The 20,954-nt window shown below is 61.4% G+C and overlaps 1 protein-coding gene across 4 annotated transcripts in view; it reads right to left on the minus strand.

The window, feature by feature from the left end:
- The window catches only part of DLGAP4 (DLG associated protein 4), a 148,852-nt gene that overhangs the window by 113,760 nt on the left and 14,138 nt on the right, over positions 1-20,954 (minus strand). For all 4 annotated transcript variants that reach the window (XM_039563739.1, XM_039563737.1, XM_039563736.1 and 1 more), the window contains exon 2: positions 11,240-11,385. The gene's annotated coding sequence lies outside the window, so the exon portion shown is untranslated. The remainder of the gene's footprint in view (positions 1-11,239; positions 11,386-20,954) is intronic.

Raw genomic sequence — 20,954 nt, forward strand, 5'->3', positions numbered from 1 at the left:
TGAGGAGATGGTGCTCCTGATGAGGATGGTGGGGGTTGCTCAGCTTGGAGAAGGGAAGGATCCAGGGAGACCTCAGAAGCCACTTCCAGGGCCTAAAAGGGCTCCAGGAGAGCTGGAAAGGGATTTTAGATAAGGGATGGAGGGACAGGACACAGGGAATGGCTTCCCACTGCCAGAGGGCAGGGTTACATGGGATATTGGGAACTGGGAATTGTTCCCTGGGAGGGTGGGGAGGCCCTGGCACAGGGTGCCCAGAGCAGCTGTGGCTGCCCCTGGATCCCTGGCAGTGTCCAAGGCCAGGCTGGATGGGGCTTGGAGCAGCCTGGGACAGTGGAAGGTGTCCCTGCCCATGGCAGGGGTGGAACTGGATGGTCTGTAATGTCCCTTCCAACCCAAAGTGTTTTAGGATTTACTGAGGATTCCCAGCTGGCTCTGAGCCTGGTGCACGTTCCTGAACCCCCAGTTTGCAACAACCCAGCACAAACCACAGAATCTGTGTGTGCTGGCACTGGCAGCTCTTCTTCCTCCTCCCCCTCCTTCTCCTCCTCCTCCTCCCCCTCCTTCTCCTTCTCCTCCTCCTCATCCCCTTCCTCCTCCTTCTTCTCCTTCTCCTTCTCCTTCTCCTTCTCCTTCTCCTTCTCCTTCTCCTTCTCCTTCTCCTTCTCCTTCTCCTTCCCCTCTTTCTCCTCCATCCCCATCCCCCACCCCAGCCCGGGGGACCATGGCCACACTCTGTCAGAGGCAGGAGCTCCAGCAGATCAGCCTTTGGGGTGATTATCCCTGTATCCACTTATCTCCAAAGGTTTTGAAACACAAGCACGTCTGGATGTGCACATTTCTGAGAGCATCCATAATTACCCAGGTTCCCGGGAGGAGGGGACACTGGAACTGCTGCCCAGCCAGCTGTGGGTCACCATGGACACCACATCTGTCACTCACTTCTTCCCAGGCCTGGGAAATAACCCAGCTCACCCAGCCCTTCCCCAGCGGGGTGTGTGCCCACCCTGAATTTTGCTCTGCCCCCTGCTCTGATGCCTGTGTACACCCAAAGAGCGGCCGGGGCTGCCTCCCTTTCCAGCAGCCAGGGAAGGGGAGCACCCCTGTGCCTGGGCACGGCAGACAGCTCACAGCCCGCTGCTCAAGAGAACAGCAGTGACAGCAAAAAGACACAGGGCAGGGGTCAGTCCTCATTTAATCCCGACAGATCCGTTCCAGCAGAGCGGTAGATAACGCAGCTGGGAATGTCTGAGTGCCTGGGCTCCCACCAGCCCCGTGGCCCCAGGACTCAGAGCTGTGCCCCACACTGTCCTCGCACCCTGCCCTCGCTGGTAACAGAGCCAGGGCAGCACCCGCTGGGCACCACGGAACCACGGGATCCCAGAATAGTTTGGGTGGGAAGGGATCTCAAAAATCATCTCATTCCACCCCTGGCCTTGGACACTTCCAGGGATGGGGCAGCCACAGCTTCTCTGGGCACCCTGTGCCAGGGCCTCCCCAGCCGGGCACAGCTCCTGCCCTGCCCAGGGCACCCAGCCCTGCTCAGCACATCCCTGCAGGGCTGGTGGGAGGCACAGGCCTGACCAGGGGACTGGAGGCTGTTCCAAGGTCACTGCAGAGGGTGTAAGGGTGTGGGAAAATGAGGTCCCAGAGTCTGATCCACCCACGGGGATCAGCTGGACCCACAAAGTTTTTCTTGGTTGCACAGGAAGGGCTTCAGCACCTCATTCCCAGAGCCAGGTTACTCCGAGTCCCTCACTATGGAGCCAGGCTGGGAGAGCTCAGGGTGCTCAGCCTGGGGAACAGAAGGATCCAGGGAGAGCTCAGAGCCCCTTCCAGGGCCTAAAGGGGCTCCAGGAGAGCTGGAGAGGGACTTGGGACAAAGGGTCTGCAAGGACAGGACACAGGGAATGGCTTCCCACTGCCAGAGGGCAGGGATGGATGGGATATTGGGAATTGGGAATTGTTCCCTGGGAGGGTGGGCAGGCCCTGGCACAGGGTGCCCAGAGAAGCTGTGGCTGCCCCTGGATCCCTGGCAGTGTCCAAGGCCAGGCTGGATGGGGCTTGGAGCAGCCTGGGATAGTGGAAGGTGTCCCTGCCCATGGCAGGGGTGTGGGATGAGATGCTCTGTAATGTCCCTTCCAACCCCAACCATTTGGGGATTCCATAACTCCATGACTCTCCACTTCCCTTTATCACTTCTCTGCACCTTTAACTCTTTCAGCCAACCTGAAAAAAGGGGAGCGAGCGACCTCGAGGTGCCTGCAGCCCCCTGTGCTGTGCTGGGGCTGTGGGGAGCAGGTCCCAGGGGCTGTGGGAGTGTCTGCTGCTCACCCAGGGCAGCTGTGGGAGGTGGGACTGTGCCTGGTGGGACTGGACATTCCCAGGGGTCAGGAGCTGGCCATGCAGGGCAGAGGGCAGGGGCCAGGCAGGGCCGCCCTGGGGGTGAAGGGTCCCGGAGGTGTGTGGAGGCTCAGGGGTGTCCCACCATACAGGGGAGGTGCAGGACAAAGGGATCAGCCCCAGGAGCTCTTCCAGGGGGTTTTTCTCCAGGGCAGCTGCCCAGGCTTCCCCAGCAGACATCAGCCCAGAGGAGCAGCCTTGGCTCCTCCAGGGCTGGGGCTGCAGCTGAATCCCTGCCCAGGTGCCTCCTGGATCAGGAATGATTTCTCCTGGCCTCAAGCCTGTCCTGAGGCACATGCAAAGCCCTTTGGCATGCCTGGCAGAGGTTCCTCAGCCAGGGACATGCAAAATTGGCCAAGATCAGAATCCTCCCCTTCCAGCCCAGCCTGGCTTTGGTTCCTGGCAGGGATTCAGCTGCAGCCCCAGCCCTGGAGGAGCCTTCCCAGCACGTCCCAGGATCCTGTGCACAGAGCACCCCAGGGTGCTGGTGGGGTGTGCTGGGCCCTGCATGGCCCCTGGTTCCCAGGCCATGGGAGGCGGTCAGGGCAGTGCTGGGTGTGGGACTGCTCCTGGCCAGCACATCCCACCTGCATGTCACCACGGAGCAGCGGGAAAGGGAGGAGTTCCAGGAGAGATCCAGGCACAGAGCTCTGTGCCAGCCTGCCCTGGCCCATGGGAGCGAGCCCTGAGGGGCTGTGGGGCTGGGCTGGGCTGGGCCAGGACGGCCCTGAAGGCCTGCACCAGGCACTGGGTCTGGATCAGGACCATGCAAGAAGCTCCAGCTCTTCCCTGCAATGGGGGATGCAGCCTTTGGCACCCTCGGGTTGATGCCATGAAGATTTTCTGCCTTTTCTTTTATACCCCTGTTATACCTTTTTACAACTTCTGTACTCCTACTGCTTTTTGCCTACATTCTTGGACTTGTTTGTCAAGCTGAGAGACTCAACATTTTAGAAGCTTCGTAGCCAGGGATCAGTGTGCCCCAGACCCCAAGGTCCCCTCCAGAACACATTCTGTAAACCAAGATAGAGCCATCCAGGGGAAGGTTCCTTGGGGAGGGGGGGCTCACTTGAGCCTCTCATTGGGGAATCTTTGATAGATCTGCTAATTAGTAAAGCCTATAATGTTATGCCCAATGTTAGCGGGGGGAGAGAAGACACAGAAACACAGGGAAAGACACGGAGGGGTGCATCTCGATGCATATGACCTGGACGTGTACACCTAAGGATCCTTAAAAATAAATACCAAGGTAAAATCCCTTTTCCCCTTCTAACCGTGTATGCCTCTTGATTTTAAGACCAAGAAAAGGAGGAGCCCTTCCAGGCAGGCCTTTCTCCAGGGCAGGACTGCCCCACTCACAGCTCCTGCCAAGAGCAGGAAGTGCTGCTCCCAGGGGCTGCCAGGCACTGAACAGGGTGAGCAGCCTGTCCCCAGCCTGTCCCCAGCACATCCCTGCACCCCAGTGCTCAGCCTGGGCAGGGGAGACATGAGCTCCCACCTCCTACCTGGGGCCAGAGGGATCTGTTCTCTTCCCACCTTAATTTCTTTCCCTGGCTGTGTCCACAGCCCCAGCACCCTCTGCCACTCCGTGTCCCCTGGTCCCAAGGCCAGGCCCCGCTGCTCCAGAGCCGGAGGTGAGCGGCCAGGGAGGTGCAGAGCCCCGGCCAGGAAGGGCTGTTTGAGCTGTTAATTAGATCCCAGGAAACCTCCTGGACGGCGAAGCTCCAGCCCTGCCACCCCCTCAAGACATTGTCCACGCCTGGATTGCTGCCTGATTCCCATCTACATAATTCACCCTCATCCTTCGGAGTGGCTCTGGCGGGGCTCAGCTCATGGCTCACTGGGTCTGAGCCCCACTACAGCGGCGCTAACGAGGCCGATGGCACAGAGCAGGGCCACATGGATGGCTCCCGGGCACGGAGTCCCCATTCATCCCAGCATATGTTTCCGAGCCACTCTTCTCTTCCACCCTCACCCCAGTGCAGCACTGGGGGACACCGAAACCCATGGAAGGAAGAGGAGGGGAGGAAGGCTGTCCCCTGGGGCGGGAGGGCTCACAGCCCTGTGTCCCCTCAGACCCCAGCTGTGGCCAGGGCAGGGCTTGGCAGTGCTGGGGGGTCTGAGGGGAGCTGGGATTTTGGATGAGGGGAAGGGACAGCTCCTGCTCAGAGGCCTGGCACCTGGTGTCATCTCCAGGGACAGCCCATCTACCCCGACCCAACCCACGGGCACGACAGCAGACACCCCCTCCAAACATCCCGGAGCCTGGAGCCGCCCCATCTGCAGGATGGGGACAGGAGCTGCCCGACCCTGCCACACCTGCAGGATGGGGACAGTCCTGCCCAGGTCCCCACACGTGGAGCAGCCCCCCTCTCCTGCCCCTTTTCCCTGGTGGGCAGCTGGAGCTGAGCACAGAGCACCCAGCACAGCGTGGGGCAGCGCTGCCATCCCGACACTGCTGCCACTCCCTTGGGCACCCCCCAGCCCTCCAGCTGTGTGATGGGGCAGGAGAGGTGGGGGGACCCTAAATGCCCCCCAAGTGCCCCTGCACAGCCTGCCAGCCCTGGGTGTTGGGCAGAAGGAGGCAGGAGAGGTTCCAGAGGGGTTTCTGGAGAGCCCAGAGCCCGGAGGAGGACAGAGCCCTGTCTCGGGATGAGCCCAAGCAGCCACAGCCCCCTGTGCCTCCATACTGGGAAGAGAGGGGCTCAGGAGAGCCAGGCACAGCCACCACCCTGAAGCCTGCTCAGCTTTAGGGGCTGCAGGAAAGGGCTTGAGCCACGAGCCAGGCCCCCAGTCTCTCGTGCCCCTCAAAGGCTGGTGGTGCCCGTGGGAAGCAGCCCCTGCCGTGGCTCCTTGGGGATCTGCGAGCAGGGAAAGGTGCTCTGCAGAGGCACTCAGAGCCCAAATTAGCCACACTGGGCTCAATCTGAGATTCTGACAGCGGATGCCAAATTTATTTCCAAACGCACTGTGGAAATGTCAGCGTGCTGGTCGGAAGGAATTGGGTACATGCTCCCTTTTAAATAGCACCAAGCATATGGGAGGAGGATGATTAGATTGCTTCCAAGCTGCCAAATTTCTTTGCTGCAGCTAAAAATCTTCTCCAAAATGTCCCAGCCCACAGTGTTTCTCAGCACTGAAGTCTGTGCCGAGACTTTGCCATTGACAGTTGTGCTCTGAGCAAGAAAACACAGCCCTGCCGTGCAGTCCCAGGGGTCCCAGCTCTCCAAGGCTGGGGGGGTGTTTCTGCCTCCTCTTGGAAGCTGGAAAAATTCCTCCCCTCCTGCCACCCTACCCTTGGGGAGGGGGCAGAGTTCCCTGTGTAGAATCAGAATATTTTGGGTTGGGAAGGACCTTAAAGCTTATCCCATTCCAGCCCCTGCCACATCCACCCAGTACAGAGGGGCAAAAGCAGCCCAGCAACTGCTGGCAAACCGGGAGAGCAGGGAAAGCTCCTTTATCTCCCTGGGCTTCCATGGAAAGGCGTCCTGCAGTGTCCCCAGCAGCTGGGACCCCAGTGCTCCCAGCATGGGTCCCTGCAGGTCCCACTCTGACTCGGCCAGCTGGGGAAGGAGCAGCGCACCCTCCACTGCCCAGGACGGGGTCAGGCCTCGTGCTCAGCTGGGTGTGGGGGAAATGAGGGTGGCAGGAGATGGGGATGTGCTCTGGGCTCCTTGCTCAACGCTGCAGAAGGGGTGAATGTCCCGTGTGGCCAGGACACCCAGAGCCCAGCAGTGCCATGGCATTCACTACAGATCACCCCCAGCCCACCCTCAGCCTGGGGGCACACCCAGAGCCCAGCAGTGCCATGGCATTCCCTACAGATCATCCCCGGCCCACCCTCAGCTTGGGGGGCAGCAATGGAAGCCACCACAGCTCACTTTTCCCAGGATGAGCAGCCCGAGGCACTGTGATGTCCCTCATCCCCACCTCAGGAAAGGGGTGACCTTAGGATCACCCAGACCTTCCCTGCCCCATGGAGGGACTGAGGAGGGCACAAACAGCTGCTCTGGGCCTGGCAGGTGGGTGACACTGAAGCTTCTGCAGGGAGCAGAGCATGGTGGCCTTCCCAGGAAAGGATGTGACCAGCACTGGTTTCCAAATGTGGGGATGGTGCCTGCTCTCACCCAGCCTGTGGGAATTCCTGCCAGTCCTGAGTGGAATTCCTGGTCCAGTGAGGACCAGACACACACTGTCCCTCCAAAACCAACCTCCACGAGCCACCCTCACCCTCCCAGCAAGACCTGAGGGGACCAGGAGCCATGTCCTGCCTCTGGATGTGGGACTGACCTGCGACACCTCGGGGTCCTTCCCCCTGCCCAACACCCACCCACTGGATCACAGACCCCAAACACTCCCTGTCCTTCACCTGCGCTACCTCCCCATAGCGCTCTCCATGCCTGGGGCTCCAGGACAGGCTCACCGTGATGCCAGCCATGCCAGCCATGCCAGCCAGCCTGTCCTTGCTCAGGGCTGAGGGAATCCACCGTGGGAAGGAGGCAGAAGCCCCAGAGCAGTGGGGAGCAGAGCATCACTTCCACGGTCCCTGGGCAGAGCTCTGTCCTTGGGGCACAGTGCCCAGAGGGTCCCCACGATCCCACCTGGAGGGTGAGGGTGCCAGAGCTGGGAACGGCCCAGGATGTGCCACGGGGCAGGGGCAGGAGCGTGGAGCCCAGGCAGTGGGAGCACAGCTGCTCCCAGCTCCGCTCCCAGCTCCGCTCCCTGCCCACACGCTGCCGCGTGGCGGGTGGGAGGTTTTTCTCTGCATTGCAAATCCCTTCTTGTGTGAGTGCTGCAGTGCTGCTTGGAAGGAAAACAACCCCTCTGGAGCCAGCCCAGGGGTCTGGAGCAGCCCCAGGCCCTTCTCCTGCCCCAGGCAGGCCCTGGTACCGTTCCCAGGGTGCCTGGCTTGGGAGATAAAGCCAAAGCTTCCCTGGCAGGCAGCCGGGCTGGAAGCAGCACCAGCCATTCCCATTTCCCTGTGCTTGTCTCTGGCACAGACAGCCCCAGCTGAGCTCTCCCTCCAGACCTGGGAAGTGGGAGGAGGAGGCAGAGGGAAGAAGGCTCCCTGGTCTGCAGCGGCTGGCTGGAAGCAGGACAAGGGCTTGGGAATGGGGGGAGCATCCCTGGGAGCGTGGGCCAGGTGCTGTGGGGGTGTCGGGGCCACGGGGATGTGGATCCAGGACTGGGGGAAGCCAGATGGGGGTGGGGTGATCTGCTCCACTTTGGCATCTGCTATCGGGCAAGCTGCTCACCTGTGCCTGGGCAGGGGCTGTGCTGAGCCCCAGGAACAGGGCTGCCCTTTCCCAGAGCTGTGATTCCATGCTGGAAGCCATCCACTGCCAATCGCAGCCTATTGATGCATCCCCACACCGCCAGCCCCTGGCAGCTCATTCTCCTCCCAGACACGTGGCATGGATGGGCTGGGGAGATCTTCCCAGAATCCACAGAAAAACAACCCCCACATCTGCTGGTGCACAAGATCCCCCATTGCCAGGGTTTGGGAGCCACCTGAACGTTTGGCACAACTCTCCAGGGAGACAGAGACTGGATTTGTGCTCCTCAGGGACTGGTGGATGGAGGAACCCAGGGACAGTGTCCTAGGGTCCTTTCAGGGGACAAGTCTTCGGGGGGTCAGCGCAGGGCAGGAGCACTGTGGAGCCCAGATTCAGTAACTGTGTAAGGAGCCCCTCAGGAGGAGGACATCTGCCCCTAAAATCCATGGCTCTCCCAGCTCTGGGCACTGGGACACTGAGAAAAGGGGATGCAGGGCAGGAGGGGGTGGCTCTCACAAGGGACAGAAAATTCCTGTAGGCTTGGCCCAGCCCACCATTCCTAGTGCGAATGTTCATGCTGATGAGAGCTGAGGAGGAGGAAGAATAAAACATCAAACCCTAAAAACAAGGGACAGCAACCCGTGGCAGCAGAGCCATGTCCGGGCAGGGTCCTGGGGAGGATTCCAGGCACCAAAGCTTCTGGGAATAGGCACTGAGGGATGTGTGGGGTTGGGATCCACCTGCCCTCAGTGCACCCTGTGGGTCTGGCTCTGCCCCATCCTCCTCACCACAGCATGCACCACCTCACCTCTCTGGATTGAGGCAGCTCTTTGGAACAAATCTGTCCCTCCATCCATCCATCCATCCATCCATCCATCCATCCATCCATCCATCCATCCATCTCTGCCTGCCCTCTGTCCACCAGCCATCCCACTGCCCACAGTTTCCTCTTTTATCTCCACACAGCCCAAACCCATCGCCTGCCCGGATTGCTGTTATCCCAGTGAATCTCCATGCATCCACTCCAGTGTGCCTGGGGGTTCTCCCAGGGAAGAAGGGGTGTGACTCCTGCTTTGGGTTCAGCCAGAGGATGGATCTGCAGAGCTTTGCTTGGACAGACAGTGCTTTGAAAACGTGGCCCAGGGCAGCAGACACCAACCGTTAACACCCATCCTTGGCCTTACCCAGTCTCCAAACCAGGAAATGCCACCATTCTCACGCAGGGGGTGGCACAGGCAGGGCAGGGGCACGTTGCCATGCACACAGCCTTGGCCTGACCCTTGAGCAACACAAGCAGTGACATCTCAGGGCTCTCGTACTCTCACATCCCAGTGGAGAGGGATCACCACTCTCCTGGCCAGGAGCAACAGGAGAGGCTGAAAGGCATTGTGGAGAGAGCTTGGGGGGCACAGAGGAGAGAGGCTGGGGGGCACAGAGGAGAGAGGCTGAGCACACACATGCTGGAGGCATATGTGGAATTTTTTTTCCTCACCCTTTCCTTACAGGATAGAGAAGGGGGGAAAAAAAGAAGGAAAAAAATAGCAAAATAAAGCAAACCCAACAACTCCAATTTCTCTCTTAATGAATAAATGAAACGCATCCCAAGAGGCAATTAAGCGCTTCGAACCAAACACGTGTCACATACATTAAAAAAAACAACCCAGAGAGAAATCCAGCAGCTGCAGTAAGGGAAGGAGGCAGCTGATGATTGCTGGGGGCAGGGAACTGGGGCTGCTGCTCCCACTGTGGCGTTTGGGTCCCCTGGGAGAGGGGAGTCCCACCAAGGAGGTGTGGGGACCCCCAATGCCCAGGGACATTCCCAGAGGTTTCTCCCACCCTAAGGACATCACTGCCCTGTGAACCATTCACCTTTGTGCTACACGGGGACCGGGACCGTTTGCTTCCAGGTCTCCCTTCCCAAATCCAAAAGCAAGTGTTGTCTCACCCTCCCTCCTGACGTCACCTCCAGGGAACACCCAAACCCACCTGACCTCCTGTCCCTTGTCCCTGTCCCCGGTGCTGCCTGGAGTGTGGCCGTGTCTCAGCCTTCACCAGGCCCTGCCCAGCTGACACTGGTGGCCTTTGCTGCTGGGAGGAGGAGGAGGGCTGAGGAAGGGCTTCCCTGCAGTACAGAGGGGCTGTGACTGGGTTGGGCAGGATCTGAATCCTCACCCCAGCACAGCAGCCACCCCAGGGGCACAGCCCACCACCCCTGGGTGGATGCCTGACCTCCATCCTCATCCCTGAATCTCCTTCACATCCCTGCACCACTGCCAGAGCCTCGATGTTGGGGAGAGCCCTCCAGAATCCAGCCTGCAGAGATCCAGGGGCCCCTTCTTCCACAAGGGCCCCAGAAGGCTACAAAGACCGCCTTTTATTGGCCCAAAGTGGGGCAAAAAGATCAGCTTGACTAAAACCCCCTATGGATTTTCCTGTGACACAACTCACAGCAGCAGCTGCACTGAGGAAGCCCCGTGCTTGAGGACCCCGAGCTCCCAACACTCTGAGCTCTTTGGAGAAGCTGTGTTTTACTCCTGGGTGGTGGCACAGCAGGGCAGGGCATCCACAGCAGCCCCTGCACCCCTCCCACCCCTCAGCGTCCCACAGCTGCTGACAGGCTGTGAAGGAAAAACCCCCGACAAGCTTTGGATGCTCACTGGGTTTTCTGACCATCTCCCTTTGGGGGAGACCCAGACCCTTTGAGTGTTTGGGTCTAGCTGGGCTGAGGGAGCCGGTGTCACATTCTGGAACACACTGGGAAATCTCTCCCGATGTGGGAAATCCATGGGATTTATTCCCCTGTAGGTCTGCCCTGCCTGCTCACCCTGCCTGCTGCTTCCAGGATGCCTTCCTTGCCCACGGACCAGCAGCTGCAGCAACGCTGGCCAGATGCAGAGCCCTGCCCTTGGCACAGCTCATGCCTCTCCCCGAGGGAGCAATACAGGCTGCCCATGGGCTGCCACGTTCCCTGCAGGAGCCTCCTTCTCTGGCTTGTCAGAGTGCTCCAGCGGCTGCATCCTGCTCGTGCCCACCCTGCCCACAGCGAGCCCAGTGTGTGGGGGGCACATCCCAAGCTGAGGGTGGGGAGCAGAGAGCAAACCAAGGCAAGGGGCGGCCCCACGGCTCCCAAGGAGCCCACGCCTGGGGGTGTGGGTCTGCTCCCCCCGGCTCCTGGCTGGTGCTCCCTGTGGGCTTTGCCCCCGGTGCTGCTGGGCTCTGGCACTGCCCACAGCCCTCCCTGCCCCAGGGACACCTATAACAGTGTCCTCCTGTGTCCACAACAGTGTCCTGCAGTGTCCATAGCAGTGTCCTCCAGCCACCCTCTGTCCCCACGCTGGGGTGTTGCCAGCACCTCACACCAGCTCAGCCCTGCCCCCCGAAGAGCCCTGTGTCCCTGCCCTCGCAGCAGTGCCGCTGCTGCCACACGGAGCTCAGCCTCTCCCCACTGGGCAGAGAACAACACCCCAAGAGAGGACGCCATCCCCAGCACCCACAGCCTCCTCACCCAGGGAACCCCTGGAGCCACACCGTGTCCCCGCCAAAGTCCTGCCCCGAGCACTCACAGTCTGGACGTGGCTCTCCCAGGTGGCACAGCTCTCCCAGGTGGCACAGCTGCTGCAGGACGCTGCCGTCATCCGCGGGCTGGGGGACGCTGGCTGTGGCAGAGCCGGGTGGCAGCTTGGTGACCGCGCTCACCGGGGGCCTCGGGCTGAGGAGGGACAACACACACGTGAGCCCAGGGAGCTGTGGAGTCACCCCAGTGCCTTCCCTGGCTCAGAGCAGAGAATTGTTAAGGGTAGAAAAGACCCTTCAGATCACCAAGTCAGACCAGCACTGCCACCATGTTCACCATGAGCCCGTCGCCAAGTGCCACACCCACACAGCTTTTGAACACTTCCAAGGATGGTGACTCCACCCCTGCCCTGGGCAGCTGTGCCAGTGCCTGGCCACCCTTTCCATTAAGAAACTTGCCCTAATACCCAAACCTCCCCTGGCCGAGCCTGAGGCCGTTCCCTCTCCTCCTGTCCCTGTTCCCTGGGAGCAGAGCCCGACCCCCCCCGGCTGCCCCCTCCTGTCAGGGAGTTGTGCAGAGCCACAAGGTCCCCCCTGAGCCTCCTTTGCTCCAGGCTGAGCCCCTTTCCCAGCTCCCTCAGCCACTCCTGGTGCTCCAGCCCCTTCCCAGCTCCGTTCCCTTCCTGCTCCCCTCCAGCGCCTCAATGTCTTTCCTGTCGTGAGGGGCCCAAACCAACCTGGGACCCCACCGAGCTGCTCTCAGGAGTTTGAGCAGAAATGTGGTTCAAGGCTTGAGAAGAGGCAGATGTGCCACCAAGAAGGGCAGGGCACGTCCCTGCTGCTCCCTGCCAGCCTGGCTGCTGCAGCAGTGACGGGCACATCTGTCCTCCCCGTGCACTTCCCAAGGAGCAGCTTACACCCGGATCAGATTAGGGGAAGAAAACTGCATTGCAATAAATCCAGGGAGGGAACTGGCTGCCGGGGCTTTAATCGGAGAGGAGCCTTCAAGATAAGAGCATTAAGTGGGGATGAAGCAGCCTTGGTGCAGGGATGGCCCGAGCTGGTCCCTGTCTGGGATTTGGCAGAGCGAGCCGGCTGTGCCGTGCCTGGCACCTGGGAGCAGCTCCACACGTCCTGCACACCCAAGCAGGCTCTCCATGGCTGCAGGACAGGGCACAGCACACACAGCATCGCTCCAAAAGTTCTCATCTCGTAACAGGAGCCTGGAATTCCAAGCGGGAAGGACAGCACAGTGCTCAGTGGGAGACCTTGCAGTAGGGCACGCTCTGTCCCACAGCCCCCGCTCCGGCCAGTGAGGGGACCCGGCCCCCCCCAGCTCCGACTGCACCTCAGCCCCAGGCAGCCACTGGGTTCCCTTCTCTGGGAATTCCCTCTCCTGCCTCTGGAATGTGGGCCGAGAGGCACAGAGCACTCTGCAGGGCTCTGCTCCCCCTCAGAGCCTCAGACTCCCTGAGAGCCATCCCCACGTGGCTGACCTCCAGCCCCGGGGGTGGGACAGGAGCTGCTGCAGCAAGGCAGGAAGAGCCGCCTGCTCTCCAGCTTGCTCCTCTGGGAAGGGCAGGCACCTTTCCTGCCTCGTGTCCCTGTACAGAGAATCCCACAGCAGCACTGGGGGAGAGGGGAGATGGAGAAGTGTCCACCTGCAGCCCCGGGGAAAGCTGAGGGAGTTGCCTGCTCCCACACACCTGGAGCAGCCTTGTGTGGGACGGGCAGAGGCACTCGGGATGGGGTCAGCGCTGAGAGCTCAGCGGGAAGGCCCCTCCTGCAGGGCGACCAGTTTGGCACCAGTGGGGGCTGGTGACGAGGGGACAGTGGCTGGGGTAGCCCCTCCTGTGCTCCGCTGGCTCAGGCAGAGATGGATGGAGCCAGCCCTGCAGCCTGGTGTAAGTAATTGAGGGAAGAACATTTGTAAGGCAGGAGACAGCTGGATTAAAAAGGTGAAGCCCAAAAAGCAAATGAAAAGAGAATCACTGATGATGGATGGGAAAACAGTGCCTGAGCCCAGCTTTTCCCTGGATGCGCTGGTGAGCAGCAGAGGGGTGAGGAGAGCTGAGATCAAACCACGGAAAGAACCTGGGCAGCCGTGGGGGCTGGGAATCACAGGTAAATAAAGGTTGGAAAAGCCCTCTAAGACCATTGAGTCCAACCCTTACCCCAGCACTGCCAAGGCCACCACTAACCCCTGTCCCCAGGTGCCACATCCACACAGCTTTTGAACACTTCCAGGGATGGTGACTCCACCCCTGCCCTGGGCAGCTGTGCCAGTGCCTGGCCACCCTTTCCATGAAGAAATTTTCCCTAATATCCAATCTATGGCCCAATTTGAGGCCGTTCCCTCTCTCCTGTCCCTGTTCCCCGGGAGCAGAGCCCGACACCCCCGGCTGCCCCCTCCTGTCAGGGAGTTGTGCAGAGCCACAAGGTCCCCCCTGAGCCTCCTTTGCTCCAGGCTGAGCCCCTTTCCCAGCTCCCCCAGCCGCTCCTGGTGCTCCAGCCCCTTCCCAGGCTCTGTCCCCTCCCCTGGACACAGAGCCTGTGCTCGTGGAGAGGTGCTCAGGTGACACTGCTGCCACCCCACACGGCCCCAGCACTGCCAGGCCCTGGCGCTGCCCCTGCAGAGCTCCCCAAACATCTGGTGAGTGTTCCTTGAGGGCACCCAGAGACCGCCCAGACACACCAGAAAGGTCATTACTGCAGTTTGCTTTGCTAATTGCTGCTGATCAGATGCTGCTTTGGCAAGGTGGGAAAGACATTTGGGTCGGAAAGAAGTCAATTGAGTTCGTAAGGCAGAAGAATTCCCAAATCCTCCCTCTGCACGAGGGGCTGAGCAGACCCAGCCCTCCCCAAAGCGGGGGCTGCTCCTCCAGGCAGCCTGGGCAGAGCCTTGGGATGGGTCCCTCTATGGTGGGGGACAGTGGGGGAGCCAAGGTGAGCCCACCTGAGGAGGGCCAGACCTGTCACCCCAGAGTGGCAGAGCAGGACATCACAGTCCCACCACCCCAACGTCCCCTCTGTGACTTTGCCCCTCCCAGCCTCACCCCGACTGTCACTGGAGCCCATCACCAGGCACAAAGGGCTGTGCCACCCTCTCTGCCGGGATGAGGCCACCACCAGGACACCTCCACACCCTCCTGGCACAGCCCAGGGACCATCTCCCCACACCCTGCTGCTTCTTCCTTCAGGATCCGGGCATCTCCAACAGGCTCCAGCTCCTGTTCCCTCATTCCCAAACACCAGCCAGAGCCTCCCATTCCAGCTGCCTCCCAAACCATTCCCTGCCAGCTCTGAAACTCAGCTGGCCCCAGCAGGTCACTGCTACTTGGACTGCATTGTCCTACTTGGTTTCCTTAAAAAACCAGTTTGCCCCAGTGCCCTGAACACCCCACATGCCCATAAGACCCCAAAGCATTTTCCAGGAGGTTTCCCAGTCTGAGAACCGCAAGCAGATTGATCCCAGTGGGCACTCTGGGGACAGTGGCACGAGGCTGGCCCGGGGCTGTCCCCACACACACTTTAAGTGTCCCCACATGCTGCAGATCCCAGCGCTGCACAACACCAGCAGGAACACCTCCAGTATGCCCAGTGAGCCTTACATCTGCCTGCACCTGGATATCATGGGGCACAGAGGGGCAAGGCCTTGCCAAAGGGATCCCAGAGAGCCAAGAGAAGAGCCAGGGATGGTGCTTGGCTCTCCCAAAACCCTGACTCACGGCCCCTTGATCCCACACACGAGGACAAGGGGATGGAGCAGCCCAGAAGCCTCCATCTCACAGGGATGGGGACAACGGCTATGGCAGTGCCAGGCTTGCAGCATCGCTGCCTGGAGGAACACCCTGGATCATCCCCAGCACGATCTGGGCAGTGAGATGCACACCACAAGAAGCACCAGCCCCCAGCCAGCCGTGGAGGAGAGCTGCCAGGATCACCATGTCCAGGATCTCTGAAACACCCCCGGAGGACTGCAAATCCATGCTGGGATATTGGTGCAGGAGTCCAGTCACCCAGCGCACCAGGACAGCAGGACCAGCTCGGGGACACTGCTGCTGCTGCTGCCCGAGTCACCAGCTCCCCCCTCCAGGGCGGACACAGCCCCTACCCCTCATCCCAGTGGGAGCCCCCCCGGGCCAGACTCCCCCTCGGAACCCCTTAGGAATTTAACCAGGAGAAGGCTCAGGGCACAACCCTGGCCCCGGGGGCCAGGCAGCCGCAGCCCCAGCCCCAAGGGGCAGGAGGGCTCCACAGCTGGAGCAGCAGCAACGCAGGGAACCACCAGGCAGAGACAGACCCGAGGCGGCTCCATGTGAAGGAGCAGCTCCACTTCTGCCACTGCCGAGGGCACTGCCATGGGTGAGGGCACTGCCATCATTGTGGGACACTGCCACTGCTGAGGGCACTGCCATGGCTGAGGGACACTGCCACGGGTGAGGGCACTGCCTCTGCTGAGGGCACTGCCATGGGTGAGGGCACTGCCATCATTGTGGGACACTGCCATGGCTGAGGGACACTGCCACTGCTGAGGGCACTGCCACCACTGAGGGCACTGCCTCTGCTGAGGGCACTGCCATGGCTGCCTGACTCGCCAGGCTGTTCCCTCCATCTGCTGCCGGCCCCAGTGCGGTTGTTCCGTGTTTCCCAGCTGGATCAGATCGACTCTTCCCCTTTAGAGCAACGAGGGCGCTGAGCTGGAACGAGCCCCGCCTGGCCAGGGAGGCCGGGCAAGCGTGTGGGGGCACGGGGGGCCTGTGGGCACCCACAGCCGGCACAGCCCCAGCGCCCGCCCACAGCTCACGCGTGCCCACACATCCCCCGCCGCTCCAGGGGTGAAGGCCTGGCATGGAGAGGTACCTCTGGGCTGGAGAGTCCCCGATTCAGGTATGGCTCCGCCGTTTCCCTCCTTTCCTTGCCCATTTCCCATGCTGCTTGACCGTCTTTCCAGCTAATTACCCCGCGCTCCTGCGGGCACGAGCCACGTGGCAGCTGGCATCTGCACCGGCTCCCAGGAACGACCTTGGCTGCTCAGAGGACAGCCGAGCCTCTCTGCCTCGCAGGCTTCCCCCGAGGCACACGAGGATCCTCCAGCGGGAGGGGCAGCAGCACTGCCAGCCCCGCCGCTCCCCAGCTCAGCTCTGCCAGCTCCGGGGGCACCGACCTGCAGCTCCCGAGCTGGGACTCGCCGTCACCTCCTGCAGAAACTCCCACTTTCAGCCCTGGAAGTGTTTCTCCCGCAGTTTTCCACCCCGGTTTCATGGCAGCACAGCCCTGAGCCAGGTCTGGCTGCATCCCCGTGCCAGCTGTGCCATGGAGAGAGGACTCAGCCGCGCTGCTCCGGCGTGGAGAGCTTCGGGAGGAGCAAGGGCTGGATGCGCTGAGGTCCTTTAGGGAGCAGCCTGGGGGGTGGCAGCACTCCCACTGTCACACCCTGTCTTCCCTGGTGTGGGGAGAGGTGGAGCAGAGAGAAGGGACACACGGAAGCTCTCTGGGGTGGCAGCCCCTGGGAGCACCCGATGGAACAGCCCCCGGGACGGGAGGGAGCTGTCAGCTGGCACAGGGCTGCCAGGCAGCAGCCTGGGGCTGGAGGCAGGGCTGGCCGGCCCCAGAGAGGGACAGGGTGCAGCTGAGGTCATGGGCAGTGACGGGGCATTCGTGGGGACGAGCTGGGCATCCCCTCCTGTGCTAGAGGAGGGGACGTGGGGATGCCTCTGGCACCTTGCAGCCTGCCCTGCTGGGAGGGAGGGCAGGCAGTACAGGCAGCAGGCAGGGCTGAGGGCTGGACACGCTGAGGGACTCCAGGGAGTGCGGGTTCCGGGGCCTGCCCATCCTCAGGAGCTGGGGCAGAGCCAGGTCAGTGCCTGGCCAGGTCTGTTTTACACCTTCCTGTCCAGACCTGGGTGCCAAAGGCTCACCAGATTCCCAGGCTCCTGTGGGACTGAAATGTCCCTTCCAGATGCTTGGGCTGCTTGGTGGGGAGGTGCTGAACTGCCCAGGAGCTCCGGCAGTGACACATGTCCCCACAGTGAGGAACTCAGCGCCCTTCTGGCTGGGTGCTGGCTTCACCGTGAGCCCCGCTGTGGTACAGCTCTCTGTGTGTGTCCTTCAGCCTCCTCCCCAAACCCCCATCTCCCTCCACCTATCACATTTGCAGATTCCTTTGCCTTAAAATAATAACCAAGCCCCTGCTGTGAGGGGCTCACTCCTGCCCTGCTGTAATAAAGAGGGAAGATGAAAAGACCGGGAGAAAATTTGCTTCTGTAGCACCTCTCTGTGCTCGCCATCCTTATTCCTCATTCTCCTTTCCAGGAGCTGTCTGTAACCCTTTGATAACACCCTCCTCTCTCCCAAAAGCTGGTGTCCCCTCCTGCCTGTGCCACCAGACGCGTCACACGCCCCTTTGATGTCAGGATAATGCACAGACGCAGCCCCGTGTTCGTGTGTGACAAACACAAACAGCCAGCTCTGTCCCAGATCTGCTAATTCAGGGAGAAAAGGGGGAAAAAGACATCTTAAAATGAATTCTTGCTGGCCAACACACAGAGCTGGTCTGGGCAGGCTGGGCCCCCAGATGGCCAGTGCCAGGGCTGTCCTGCTGACCCCCACTACTGAGCCCTGGGGACAGCCCTGGCAGGTCTGTGCCCAGAGGTGACACCCTGCAGCCTGGGCAGAGTGTGGGGCTGTTGCCAAGGTCCCCCTTAGAGCAAACCAAGCAGCTCCAGCCCCGGGTTTGGCCTAAGGCACTTTGAGGATGGATTTGCAGGGAGCCCTCACCCACTGGCAGGGCAGGTCCCAGAGCTGCCCTGCTGAGCCTGGCACCCCCCACACCCCATTGTCCCTTCCTGCAGCAGCCCCTCTGCAGCCCCTGCTCCGGGCTCACAGTGCCTGTAGAGCACCCAGAAACCTCCCACTGCTCCCTCTGTCCAGCCCCTCTGACTGAGGAGGGGTTTCTCTGATCCAAGTGAGCCGACACGTTCCTGTTAGGATGGAGGATGAGCCCCTGCCCTGCCCTGCCCTGCCAGCATGGGGGCAGCCCCTGACCCCTCCAATCCCACACGGCTTGGAATGAGCACAGGCAGGAACCATCCCAGGAGTGGTTTGGATGTATCCAGCATCCAAAATGGATGGGCAGACAAAGGATTCTGTTCTCAGACCCTCGGGTGTTCCCCTGGCTCTTGGCCCCGGTGCCAGCAGGGACACATCCCGCTGCAGTCAGGGCATGGTGTGACCATGGAGGACGGACAGAGCAACCCAGATGGCCGAGGAGCCCCTCCAGCCCCCCGATCCCGTGGGAAGCAGCACAGCCCAGAAAGCAGGCAGAGCTCCGTGTCCTTCCCCACAGGGCCTCTCCCCACCTCTCACAGCCCAGCATCATTTCCATTTCCATCCTCACATCCTGCTCCTGCAGCAGCTTCACGACCAGCCCGGCACATCCCTGACTCCTCACATCCGCCAGGTCCCTCTGCAGGAGCCAGAGCTGAGTGTGCTGCCAGCACATGGAGGGAGCAGGGCTTGATCCCATCAAACCCAGTGCTAATGCTGGTGCCAACATTCCCAGTGCACGTGGAGCGGCTGGAGGGGAGGGCCTGTGGTGGGTCGGCCCCTGTTTGCCTAAAGCAACCAGTGATGCCTGGGGCCACCAACTCGTCCCTGGGGAGCGTGACAAGCGTGGCAGGCTGGCAGGCAAGCCCACGGCAGCAATGACAGCTCCGTGTGACTGCCTCAGGCTCTTGCTCATCCCGGCTCCGTGACTCACAGCACACAGAGGGGCCGGGGGGTGTGGGGGACACTCACCCCAGCACGGGGGTCAGGCTGGGACCTTCTGCCATCAGCAGGAGCAGCAGGTCCCACCGGGGGCACTGGGGGCAAGAGCAGGGCAGTGAGTTGGGCACGCTGTTGGGACAGGCTCTTCCAGAGAGCTGGAGATTGTTCCGCTCTGGATCCAGGCTCTGACATGCACAGAGGTCCTGCTCCATGGTCACACAGTGACCCTGCTCCACGTGAAGACTCGGATCTGCTCGGTGATCCTGTCCCACAGGGTGGCCCTGTTCCGCACAGTGACCCTGCTCCGGGGTGACCATGCTCCACGTGAGACACCCTGCTCCGTGATGGCCCTGCTCTGGACAGTGACCTAGCTCCACGGTGGCCCTGTTCCACACAGTGACCCTGCTCCTGTGCTTTGTCCCCTGCAAGCCACCCATAGCCAGGCCTGGCTTGAGGCTTGTACCCCCAAAGGAGCTCTCCCCTCCTGACCCAGAACTTTCTGTAAGAGCAGGGACTGCAGTGAGAGCAGCTCCTGGGGCTCCTTGCTCCCTGCTCCGGCCACGCTGCCCCTGCACCCCACAAACACCTCCTGCTGCTCCTCTGGGAGCTGGGGGCTCTCACCACCCCCACCACTGTCTCGGGGTGCAGCTGTGGGGGGCTTACAAGAACGAGCTCCAAACCTGGAGCATGTGGCTCCTGAAGCCTCCAGCGACTCTGCAGCCTTCCCTCAAAACCGCTTCCCTTCTCTTTTTCCCTCTGCTCTGCTGCAGACCCTCAGCATCGGGGGAGCCGGGGGGACTGGGACGAGCATGGACTAGATGGTGTTCTCCTCGTCCGTGCTGCTCACCTGCCCTCTCGGAACGCCCCAGACCGCTCTGCCCTGTTCATGGGAATCTGGGAGAGGCTGGGTTTGTCTAAGCCGGAGTCACCCGGAGCAGCGCTCGTCATTAGCGGTGAGTAAAGCGCGGTGAGTCACTGCTGCCATTACCCACACTCCGCGGAGGGCCGGGGAATGCAGCAAGCAGGGAACTGCTGCTCCTGGTAGCTCTTGCCTTCCCCCAGCATCTCTGCGCTGCCACCTGGGACGGCTGTGCCCCCCGCCTGCCCCACGGGTGGCTGCCCCCAGGGCCGTGTCCCCGGGCCAGGCTCTTCGCTCGGGGCTGTCACCCTGAGCCGCGCCTGCCCCACTCCCCCGAGCTTCCCGGCTGCTCCTCGTACTCCGGCGCTTCTAAAGGTTAATGCATGCAGGACACTTGTGCTTTTCCCCAGCTAATTGATGCTAAAGACACCACCAGCAAGGAGCTGCTCGGTGCCACCGTGGTGAGGGCAGTGTGACCCTGCCCCATGTGCTGCTGCCCCTGGGTCTGCCACAGCCCGATCCTGCGGGTCACCCCTGTCCATGGACCCGGAGCTATTTGTGAGCCCAACTCCCGAGGCCACCCCACTGCCTGTCACCTTCCCCTGGCTCAGCCCCACCGCACCCCACGGCCACTGTCCCGCCCGCTGCTCCTGCAGTGCAGGGACGCTGCTGGGACCCCCTGGGACCCCCACCTCCATCCCCACCCCTGCCCTGCTCCTGTGCTCTGTCCGAGGGTCACACAGAGGCACTAGCACTTGGGATAAGCTGTGGCTATCACACCAAACTCCTGCTCCACACGCTGCTCTGGATGGCCCCGGTTCAGCCTCTCTCCCTGCCCATCACAGCCGGGGCTGCTCCTGCTCTCTGCCTTGTCCTCTGCTCACCTCACACCCTCATCCCCTCTTCCCTCACTTCTTATTTTTCAGCTTTTTGGCTTTTTTTCCATCCTCCTGCTCCAGGTCTCCTTTTATCCTCAGCACTGAAAACACAAACGCCAGCACACCTAAGGCCAGACCCCTGCTGGGATGGGTTTGCCCTGGGGGTCACCTTGGCCCCAGCACATCCCAGCTCCGGTGTGGCCATGCCCAGCTGGTTTGCCAGTGCTGCAAAAGGGCCCTGGTGACCAGGTACTGCCA

Source organism: Corvus cornix, chromosome 20, assembly GCF_000738735.6.
Source record: "Corvus cornix cornix isolate S_Up_H32 chromosome 20, ASM73873v5, whole genome shotgun sequence".
NCBI classification, from domain to species: Eukaryota; Metazoa; Chordata; class Aves; order Passeriformes; family Corvidae; genus Corvus; species Corvus cornix.